The sequence below is a fragment of the Poecilia mexicana genome, unplaced genomic scaffold, assembly GCF_051168715.1.
Source record: "Poecilia mexicana isolate PSO_F unplaced genomic scaffold, ASM5116871v1 scaffold_23, whole genome shotgun sequence".
Taxonomy (NCBI): domain Eukaryota; kingdom Metazoa; phylum Chordata; class Actinopteri; order Cyprinodontiformes; family Poeciliidae; genus Poecilia; species Poecilia mexicana.
In genome coordinates, this window is record NW_028263392.1 from 11,673,362 (window position 1) to 11,685,779 (window position 12,418).

Consider the following 12,418-nt stretch of genomic DNA (forward strand, 5'->3'; position numbering starts at 1 on the left):
CAAGTAGCAGCGTTGTGCCGTTGAACTAAAACTTGAAAACAAAACAGTACTAGACAGACAGGACTTGAGGTAATGTGGTGTCAGCACAGGCTTTTAAGGAGTGGAGCACGAAAAAAACTGCTGGCAGCAATCGGGTAAATGGAAACAGGTTTGCTCAATGGGACCGAGGAGCGTGGTTGGTTGCATGGCTGCAAACATGTAACAAATACCCAGGTCTCTGTTGTGCCAAGGAATCGCTAACATATAATTTATCCCTCTTTTTTTAATCTCTGAATTGTGGCCATGGAGGAAGGAGTATGTAGCAAAATATGCTGAATTTTTCAAATATATCAAAAATTACACTTAAGTACTTCCAGTGCGGATTAAACAGGATGTCAAAACAGCAAATTGAGATGGAAAACATGATTAGATCTTCATACTTGATGCGTGAAGCAAAAAAAGATTTCATATTGTTTTGTCTTACACTTTTATTTTAATAGAATTTCAAGAATAAATGAATAAAACTTCAGAAATATGGCTTCAAATCATGGATAAGGATTGGAAAGAGAGGCACAAACACAGGTAAGGAATAAAAAAAGAAAAACTACAAACTCAGAAAAACTCTGAAAATTTGTGCTTTCACTAAATGTTTGTACCTGTATTTGTGCTGTGTACTGTAAAGAAAAGACACATCCACCGACATATTGAGGTTTTCCTAGAAAGAAGGAAGCGCTGCAGCAGTAAATCGGGACACACCGAACACGCTCAAACATTTAATCAGGCAAAGCGAAGGTGACCACCTTTGCGGAGCAAAGCTTCGCAAACAGGTGATGCACGCACACACACACACACGGAAAAACTGTGGCGGTCGAGCAGCTGTGGCATTCACGTCAGCAGTCATTACCTTTAAGCCACAGTGAGTCTGGGTTCTAATTTTATCTGCCACGCTCTGAAGTGTGGCTGACCAGAAAAGAAAAAACCCTCCAGAAGTGTCAAGTCTTTCACAATCGAACACATGACGCTTTAACCAATAAGTTTATCCTTACCGATCCATTCACTGATCGATAAGGGCGAACCGGTCTCTCTCTCTTTTTCTACGTTACACGTCCCACAGCAGGTGTTGCTGGTTTCCTGCGATAATGTTGGTAAAGCAAACACTGTATGTAGTCGCTTGCGGCGGGGAAATTGGCTGACCTACTGGAAAGTGGGTGTTTGTTCTGTGTAAAATTAGGTGGGCGGGGGGAGAAAAAAAAACCCCAGATGGCTTTCTCTCACGTTGAGTCTACAGATAGATGTGAAAGACCGGATTTGCTGAAGCTGTCGAGTTTCAATGTTAACTCTTTATTTGACTGCACGTCTTGGGATCTCATCTTTAAAAGTTTTCCTCGGCTTCGTCCGGAGTTCATTTTTCATCCTGGAACGAGACGGCGCTTGAGCCGTTTCCGTCAGTGTTGTCCAAGAAATAAAGAGCGGTGTTAATAAGTTCTTATGCTGGCTTTCTGAACGCCACCCTGTCGTAGCATCTTCTGTTAGTTAAAGCAAGCAAAGTTTATGATGTGACAATAGAGTGATTAAAAAAAATAAACCACTACTTTCATAAATTGAACAAAGCATCACAAAAACAACAAAAACTCAAGTCAAATGCAGGAACGAGATCCGGTAAATGCCACAAAGTTTTCAATAAAAATCTGATATCTGCCTTTGCTAAATGACCACTGGATCCCTGTAAAATCTTTAAACAAAGTAACACACCTAGAGCTTGTAGGAAATAAGCCGTCAGAGTTTGTTTGGCCTGTGATAAGTATAAATCTGACCAAACAGCACAAGCAGCTGTTAAGCTGCAGCAAGCGTTGATGCTGACAGCAGATCTGCTTGTTTTATTAAAATATCCCACGTTTAGTTTAATGTTGAGAACATTAAAAGGAAAAGAAAAAGACATTGCTGTGAAATTTGATTTTGCATTTTTATTTAAAAATCGCTCATTTGTGTCCCGCTGGTGCTCTCAATGTTTTTTGCCCCAGTTGGCCAAAGGTTTGGACACCAATGACCTGGAGCGCTTGTGAAAATGCAAAGGTCAAAGGTCTCTCTCTCGCTCTCTGTTTGCTCTTGTGAAATGTTATAGGAGAAAATGACATGCTGCTAGCAAAAACGAGGTTGGCAGATTTGTCAGGAAGTGTCACATTGATTATTATGATGAAACAATTATTTCCTCTTAAAAGTTTTCTTCTACCAAGTCAGTGTACTTTTTTAATTAAATGAACATTAGGCAACCACAGTAAGAAGAAACCTTTAGAAACAAAGTCAGTAAGTGTAGAGATTCCTTTTTGAAGCCTCCTGCCACTTTTATGGGATCATAACAAAATCTAAACTTCTGAGGTTCTTTTGAGTTTTTCTCCTTGTTTAGTTTCACAAAATTGCCACAGACTGAAAACTCAACACAGTGGATAATTTTGTCACCACATAACCTAAAACATATAACCAACACAACAACATGAAAGGCGAAAAACGCAAAGTAAAACAGCTGCAGCAATCACAAGTTCCCCTGCAGCAGACAGAAATAAAGGGATGGTCTTGTACTCGTGTTGCAACATTGCGCCGCTCAACAAAAACTTGAAATGAAGAAAGGCGGCACTGTTAGGCCTCTGGGTGCTTCGTCAGCTTTTACCAAGTTTGGCGTGGAGACTAAACTTGGCAAGAACGAGAAAGATGGCAACTGCTATTGGCTGCAAGTGGTACATGAGGAGCATCACGCTCCAATAACAAGGCACAACACACAGACAACAGCCAGGCTGCAGCCGAAACACGGATTCCAGAAATTAATGTCTGGATTACAGGATTTTAGTGCAATGGTGTTCATATTTTCCAAAAAGTAACTAGTAAAGCACAAATCCTTATTGTGGGATTTCCATTGTCACATATTGTAACTGCACTTAGTATTCAGCTGGGAGTCCATGTTTTTTTTTTTTTTTTTTTTTCTCAATAATCAAATCTCCTAAATCCAATTATTGTTGCTTTATGTTTTCTCATGTAATTCCCTTATGACACAAACCTCATTTTTCAATCAAAAGACTAAACATATTACTTTTAAACTGGCCACTGGCTTTAGAAAACAATACAATAAGTTGTAAATGAAAATTCTTTTTAAACAGCCAGGTTGTCATTTGTTTTTTCAATGTTTTGTTCTGTAAAGTTTGGACTCAATGGTCTTCATTTTTTTGAATAAACCTTGAGATATTGTCTCTGGCATTTAACAGAATAACAAAAAAAGTAGAAGAAGAGTACTTGGAATCCTTTCGTTCACCAATTCCAAAACACTAATAACTGCAACGGGAAATTAAATGATCCAGTCCCACATCCGGGATCGTCTTGTGTCCACAACACTGACGTTTACACCCGTCCACGTCCCATACAGGCGGCTACGTGACTGATTTGAATCCAGGGACAGTCAACAATGAGTCCAGTTCATGTCATTCTCTTCGCTGTGTAAATATGACTCCAGGTCAGTTCATCTGGACTTCAGGTCAGCTGAACTGACCTGGAGTGTCCACTCCACACTCCACACTCCAGGTCAGTTCACCCCTTCATCCACCTGTAGCTGCTTTATTAACATATATCCGGTAAACAACTAATAGTATTATGTATTAGTACACATTTCTGGGTCTCTCATTTGGCCTCATTTTGGAACAGATACTTGTTTACGGCAACATTGCAGATCAGAGTTAGTAGATTTATTAATGCATGTCAAGAAGCAGCAACATGAGCAGAGAGAGGAGGAGGACAAATAAACCTCTTGTTTCACAACCAAAACTTGAGGAATGCTGTTTATCACAAGTAAAAGTTCATGACGAGGCTCAACCTCAGACATGTCTGAGCTTTTGCTTTGCATGTGTAAATACAAGGAGTTTGCAATTCAAAGGCTTACAGCTTAATTAAATGCGTTTGCTCTCGTTTAGTTGGTCTGTTGAAGCCATGTCATCATATAAAAAGCAACTAGCTGAAAATCATAAATACATACTGCCAAAGCAAGAATTAGAGCACCACATTACACACCGAGATGCTCTGATTTGGACATAAAGTGGTATATTCAAACAGAAAGCAGCTGGGTAGCAGAGGAAACAGGTACTGGTATCTAGATTTGAGCAGTGAGCTAAAGGCAGTTGCAGGAGCCACCGACAGTAAATGAAAACAATGAAACAAGGCAGAGGAAGAGACAAATGTGGAAGTGGACCAAATGGTGTTTACTTAGTTATCTTTTTTTTTTTACTCAAAAATCCCTTTCTGATGTTCAGTAAAGAATTCGTGTTGAAACATTTGTACTCTTGCTTCATCAAGCAAGCTATTTACAAATATCAAGCCAAAGTTTCACATCTGCTAATCCTGTCAAGCATGCATGAGCTTTCATCGCAAGATTACAAATCTTTGACTTTCACCCGAAACACGTCCTTGTGTGCACTCTATCACCTGCTATCTGTGTTTTTTCCTGCTGCCAAGCATACCTAATATTACAGCCAGTTGTTGTGCAACAGTCCCCCATATTGTTTACACCTGTTTCCTCATGAGATCATGGAAAAAGTGTCAAAGGATGTGTGGAGAGATGTGTGATGCTGCGATGCCTGCTGATTGGTTCTGTGTTTAAAGTGTGTTATAACAGTATTTTCTATATATAATTGGGTCTCTGAAAGAAATCAGAATAAAGTATTCTGTAGACCAAGTCTAGCCTCTTAGCTGTGAGGGATTTACTCAAGATATCCTCATAATATGGAAGTGGAAGCATAATCTGATGGGGTGTCCAAAAACGATGGAGTCACAGTGGTTCTGTAAAACTTGGCAAGAACCACAACCAAGAATAAAAACCTTTTAAAATACCATATTTTCACAATATTTACTATATTCATAGCAAAAAATACATCACGTGATTTGATTGTTTTTAATCAGAAACGAAAAAAGTAATTATTATTACAGCTGCTGTAACAATGTACCATTAACATTAACATTAATAAAGATGGTATATATGCCATTTATTAACATCAGAGTGGGTGTGTGACATAAAAACAGGAATTTAGAAGCTTCATAATGATTTCACCTGCTAAATTCTATTGTTTTTATTGCTAATTATGCAGAGCATACCCTTTTTGGTATTCTCTTCTTTGTAGAATGTTGAGAAAAAACATTAAAGATTGTTTCCAGTTATTCGTGGATATTTTACATTAGAATGTTTTAGATCTTTAAACAAATAAGGTAAAAAAAAAATTTATGGAGTAATTGCAAATAGTGACCAACTGCCATTTTTATTCAAGAGACGAAACGTTGTTCAAGCAAAACCGAACAGATTCTTTGTGAAAAAGTAATATCCACCTCAATGTCAGAAGTGATTGGGCCACCATTGGTGGTAACAACTGCCATCAAGAATTTACAATTCCTGGCAATAAGTCTTCTGCTTTCCTGAAGGGGAATTTCAAAGCCTTCTTCTTCGCAGAATTGTTTTATTTCAGCTACACGGAATGATTTTAAGCAGAAACACCCTGTGGTCACAGTACCACAACTTCAACAAATCTGGACTTTGGACAAACCGTCCCATTGTGTTTTGGCTGGTTTTGAATTGATTTTTTTCCCCTACATAAATGAAATAATCATTTGAAAGCTGCATTTTGCTATTATTATCCACATTATCTCTGTCGGGTATTTGTTTGATGATTTGAAACAGTGTGTCAGAAAGAACCCCCCGCTCCCCCCCCCCAAAAAAAAAAAAAAAAAAAATCTGAAAAAGTTAAATGCTTTTTCACACCGATGTAACAAACCTCAAGCGATTATATCACCAAACTGTGTGTGACACTAATAAAAATCAGGAGCTTCATTTTTATGCTTCTTTGGAAAATATACATAGAAACTTCAGCAGTATTGCTTACAAACCTGTGGAGCAGAGTGTGTCCAAAAGGTTAAAAAAAACCCAGTGACCTCCACTAGAAAAAGGAAAAGTCCCTGTGCTACATGCTCGAGGGGAATTCACCTCTTATCAGGTAATTCCTCTCAGTGAGAAGCATAAGGATCAACTAAAAGTAGACATTTCTCCTTTTTTAAGGTCATGAGATAAACAGGATCAGCGCTCTACTAGAAGGCTTCCCTGAAGTCGCACACATCCATATTCTGTCCTCATAATCCTCTTTGCCTTTGCCGCTCCCTCAGTCTGTACATTAGAACCCCGTCTCTCCTGGGCTTTGCCTAATTAGTGGTCAGACTGATAGAGTGTGTAACAGACAGAGGACCTATTTGCCAAATGACTGCCCTGGTGCATGTGACTGACTGGGAGGCAGCCATGTGGTTGTTGAGCCGCAGCTATCTGGAGTTCAAAAAGACGCCCGTAGACTTATCGAAGTTTGCACTTTTTTTTTTCTCTCTCCCCCCTTTTTCAGTAGGACCAAGGTCTAGTTGTGATCGACATGTGAACGAAAGAGGATTTCTCTGTCAATGCTGCAGCTTCCTCTTTCAGGGAAGACTGGGTTTTTTATTTTTTAATATTCCCAGTTTGTGGTGTAAAAACATACACAAATAGAAAGAGGGGAGTTTGAGAGAGCGATCATGAGGGGAAAAAAACAAAAAAACAGAAAAAGGGAAACAGACAAAACCGAAAGGGAACTTTGTGTGTAGGTTTAGCAAAAACAATAAGAAAGCTTAATATGTAAACGAAAAAAAGCTCCAGTTCTTCATTTAGTGTAATAAATCCATATTACCCAGTGATGGTTGTGAACTGCAAATAGAAGCAGTAAAGGTTCTTGCAGAGCAGCAGCTGCAGTGAAAAGGTCATTTAGTGTTTAACAGATGAGAAAGCTAAATCACTACAGAAAGTCTCAAAGTAAACTTTTGTGTTGACTTAGAGGAATGAAACAAAAACTTGATTTCAACGTCCAATGTAAAAACTGACATAAAAAAAAAAAAAAAAAAAAAAATCAAATTCAAGCAAAAGCCTAGCTGTAAAGTGAAAGCCTGTTTTGGACAATATGGCCTCCAGCTAAACCATAAGAGAGTCGCATGACTTCATTGCAAAAACATAGAAAAATGCAGTAATCAACAACGTTTCACACGCTGTGAATGTTATCTGGTTTTTTAATTTGCTGTGCAAACTACGAAATTATTTGGCAACGCTAAGCCACTTATCTTCAACAATTGCTTTTGCATTTTAACATTTACCAACTCACATTAGGCAAATGCAAAGCATACATATAACTAATTACAGGTGAGTGCAGTGTATCTATTCCTTTATGTCAGAAAACAAAAGCCCTTCACGCTCCAGAATGTGTCTTTTGTCGTTTTTTCTTTTTTTTCTCAAACTCATCGACTTTGTTTTGCTTTTGAACCCGTGTGCATGGCCTACATCCGAGCAGCCTGAAAAAAAAAAACAACTTCATGCATATCAACAGTCTTGACAACTCCCAGGCTTGCACTCTCGCGTATCTCTTTGCACGTTTTGCACGACGAGGCGTTTACATCTAGAGTGCCTGGTCAAAGTATGCGAAGCCGTTCAACTTTTCCACATTCCACCGCCTGACAACCAGAAACGTCAATGTGTTTTACTGCGAAAAGGAGGGAATACACACACATTTTGCTGTTAAGAGATTCAAAGCAGGATTTGGTTAGAAAAACTATTTTCCAAGCTTTACAATACATTAAAAATCGATTATAAGTGACTCTCCAATCTGACAAAGACTGAACTATTTTGTAAAGTTAAATGGTAAAAGCTAGAGAGAGATATATGTCAAAAGACTTCAAGTCATAAAAAAAGTAAAGCATTGATTTAGTGAAGTTGAATAGAAACGAAAGGCACATATTCTCATTTGTACAAGGTTGTGAAACTGCTCTCCTTTGTGTAGGCCTAATATTATAATTCATTGAAATCCCCAGCAGCGAGATTGGAAAACAAATCTCAAGAAGTCTGTTTACTTTAGTGAACTGTAAAGTAATTGCAGTAATTGCTTCACATACAATGTTGAATGAGGACCTAATGGACAACATTTCGTATTCCAGTGGAGAGGACCCACCAGGCTGCAAGGTTTATTGCGTATTCTCTGGCCTCCTCCACAGCCCTGTAATTATAAGCCTCTGAGAACCAATCTACGTCGAAGCCTTTCATTACAACACAGGAGCTCGGGAAGGTATGAGTTCATCATGTCCAAGATTTACATTTAATCCCCGGCTCCTCGCATTTGCATGTACAAAATGGCCTGTTTGTTGACATGCCATCCGAAAAGGGGAAGTTTGGAGAGAACTCGGGTGTGCTGCAGATAAAATGTTTACACATCACACACACACACACGCTTGTGCCGGGGACTTTGTGAATGTTTAATTTGTGTGTTTGCGAGCGTGCGTGCCATATGTGCAGCTGCGTTTCAGCGAGGCGGGGAGCGGCTCATTTTTTATTTTTTTGTTTGTTTTTGCTGAAGAAGGCAGAGATGTAATCAGCGTAGGCAAGCGCTACAGTTGGCCAAGTCTGTTTATGCCCATCAGCCGAACACACAAATACACAATCCACTTTGTGTACACTCATATACACTCTTATCCTTTTTTTTCTTTTTATTTTTTTGTGCGTACACAAACACAAGGTTGAGGAGCGCAGGGTTAATCAGACAGAGCTGTTACGGTACACAGAGAGCAGTTTGACAGATAAGAAACCCGGACACATCATCTCCTGTCTTTAGATGGCCTCTGTTGATTCGGAGGAAACTCTTGACAGTCACCTGTGTTTTCCTGAACCGGCCTCTTGTCCCGTGGCTGTTTTGTTCCACAGCAGACCCTCAGGACATGCAAACGCAGCAGATAGCATCCCACCCACGAACTCGTTTGGAGCCTCATGAAACCTCAGTGATTAGCATTGTCTAACAGTCAGCCATTATGTCGCACTACTGCATTAGATTACAGCCTTTGCCAAACCGATGCGATGTTTTTTTTTTTTTTTTCTTTTTTTGCATTTTTGCAGAACATCCAGCGACATGTTCTGTGCTTTCTGGAGCCCTGGAGAGTTTGTGTTGTAGTAGGTTATAATTATCTCTTTACATTTATACCGCAACATTTCTAACGTTCTTACATATTTATCATCCTGGGAAAATAAATGTGTGCTACTAGAAAAGGAAACCCTTTAAACGTACACACAACAGAATGTCTTTTTTTTTTCTCTAACCCATACAGGCTCAAAATTATTCATGCAGGCTCAAATATGCACAAACTCGGATTAATATTTGGGCAATTGCCCCTTGAAACTGGTTGGTTTTCTTGTACATCTCTGCCTTTAAGCACCCTGCACTGAATTTCTGTTTGCTAAATGCTAACCTGATTCATCAATGGTTTATCCAGGTGTTTCCAAGTTGTAGCCCTCAGACTGTGCGTTTAAAGTGATATTGTAGAATTATTAAAAGAACTTGAAGGAAGTCGTTCTTCTTTATTATTCCATCGACAAACAGGTTTGCTTCTTGTTTACTTCTTTGTCAATGGCAACATAAAACAGGCTTAACTAAAGGACAGCGAGTCTGGTGTTTGAGCACCTTCCATTTTATGACAGGGTTGATGAGCCTTGGTGGTCCCCGGGTTGTTCTTGAACGTCGTAAGCCATTTCCTTTCATCCGAAAGTATTCAACCATCAAACAATTTACAGGAAAATGATCACAAGAAGACATTAATTAGGTTTCATGTATATCTTTTGAATATATATGTACAGTTATGACCCCTTATGGATTAGGGAAGTCCACAGTAATAATATTAAACTTGCGCCCTAAACTCATTGAATTCTTTGAAATTGTTCTAATGACTCATTAAACCCACAAACTATCCACAATGTTTCTTAAACATTTGAATCTGTACATAAAATTCTGATTTTGCCCTCTGTTTTCAAGAAGCATTGGTCTGTGGTGTAAAGCAAGCGTCATGTTCTATAATTCCTTATTCATCCATCAGTTTGGTTTTCCGCCTGCCAGCCTCGCCATTTAAAAACGTTTTGTGTCGGATCACGAGACGAGCCGCGAACGGCCCATGCTTTTCCCACGTGCCCACGCCGTTCTCTCGTTCTGTGCCAGTCTTGTTTGGTGCTGGCTGCCTCTCCCTGGACATATAAAAGAAAACCCTATTCAAGAGACGCGGCCCTGGCAGACAGCTCTGCGGGGGTTGGCACAGATGCCTAATAACAAGCTGGCTATTATGCATTTGTGACAGATGCAGGTTGTGGTGTTGCATGTTTTGCTGGAAAGTGATAGTAGGCCTGTGTCTGAGAGCAAAAGTTGTTGTGAAGACTTATGAAATGGCCTTTGTTGGAGACGTCTGTGATGTAGGTCAATGGGGTTCTCTACCCGCCCTCCCCCCCAACCCATTGGACTTTTTGACCTTTTTCCTTGTGAAAGACTTCTCGGAGAGCCACTGGCTTGCAGAGAACGGCAGCCTGGGTTAGTTTTGTGTGTATGTGTGTGTGTTTGGTGTGTGTGGATTGTCTTGCCAAGAGACTGAATGATGTCACCACTCCCCACAGCACAATCAGCCCTGCTGATGTTTCCCGGCAGTGTCCATTGTCTCGCCTAGCTGCAACACTACACTGTTATTGACCTCCGTAGTCAGCACCAAGGCTTAAGATACACAGCAAACTGTATTTATCCCTTTATAACTACAGACAATTGGGAGTGAATATTAAAAGAGAGACCATCCCTTAAACTGCAATGGCATTGAGAGAGTTACTGTCCGGCTGGAATGCTCAAGTGTTACAGAGTTTTAACCGTACATTTGGAGTTAGTTTTCCTTCGTTATTCCATATTTTTGGTAAAATGCCCCGAACCACTGGAACTGAAATCAACCCAGAGCATGACAGTGAAATCCTTATCTTGCACTTGCACGTTATAGACATTGTAGCCAAACAACTTTATTTCATTTCAGACTTTTGTCCAGAAGGCATTTAATGTGGTTTGTCCATGTGGACATATGCAAATTTCAGCCTAGCTAGTGGGTGTTGATTTTAGAGCAGGAGCTTGCTTTTTGGTTGTAAGTCTAATGTAAATCTGGTTTAGCTTTGGACATTGACTGGTTTACGTTAGTCTGTTGCAGTGGTTAAGCAGCTAGCATGCTGAATACAGGCACATAGCAAATAAAGTGTTCATACAAGTGACGGTTTATGGTTATTACACTTACTTAGTTGCATGTGTGTCACTGACGTTTTTAAATAAATGTCCCTTTTGCTTCTACTTGAGTAGAAATCCATTTTGAAGAAGTTACTAACCTTACTAAATGATTGTTAGAGATGTTTTTTATAAAGTGTTTATTCATTAAACATTTTCTATGCCTCGTCCTTAATTTTTCCTCAGATATGGTGTTAGTAAATCTCTGTAAAATATAGCAGCTGTTTATTATCCCCAGGAGATGAAAGTGGCACAAAAAAAAAACCCTAATCTGACATGATTTAAAAAGTGGCTTTTCTCATCTCTCTCATTAGATCCCTGAAGCGTTCATCGAGATGAGAGCAGCCAAGAGAACGCCTGAGGAGGTTTTCTGTCCCAGAATACGCCTGAAGTTTACCATCGAACCACATTTACCATCAACATGCTTTGCATAATCTGATTTATGAACCCCAACACAGTGGCTGCTGTTGTGTTCTCAACGGCATGCCTGAATCCGGTTTGCGTATACGTGTGCAGTTTCCGCTAAGCCACTCTTCTGCGCATAATTAGTCTTGATGAAGCGTGACGCATTTTGTATGATACTGTGAAAGCCTTCGTCTCCTAAAGTTACATAACAAACCACGTGTCCTCTGTGCAGGAAGCACAACATCACAGAGTCTCAGAATGCAGTAGCATTAATCTCGAGTTGGTCCTTCACTGGAGGTCATGGTCTGTTTTTCTCTGCTCTAGCGGTTCTGATCCCAGAACCAGAACCTTTGTTATCCCTCTTGATAAAACACTCTGGGTTACGCTGAATTGTCTTTGGACATTCGATCCCTGTAATCTCTGGCTATTTCAAAACTCCCTGCAGTCTTTTACCGTATGCTCTCCCACAAAGTTTCCCCCTCTGGTATACACAGTGGAACTTCTCGAAATGGATGTTTTATGGATGGATGTGGTAGGTCTGTGATGAGAAACTTACCAGAGACACCTTGAACTACAACCGTCTCCTTCCCCCCGGACCCAAAAAATATGCACTCCATCTCGACAAATTATTTTACATTGAGCCACAAAGCAAATCCTTGGACCGATTTGTTTGCAAATGTACAGTTGGGATAAATGTACAGGCTAGCCGTCTAAAAATCACAGCGTTGGGTTTAGTCAATTCTACCTTCTAAGAATAATAGCTGTACTAGACCTCAGGCCTCCACAGAAACAGTAATTTACCCACTTTAGGATTCATGATATGGGACGCACAGTGATCATTAAATCAGTGCTTCCAGATAAAGAGTATCTGAGGACTACAGACCTCTGCAACT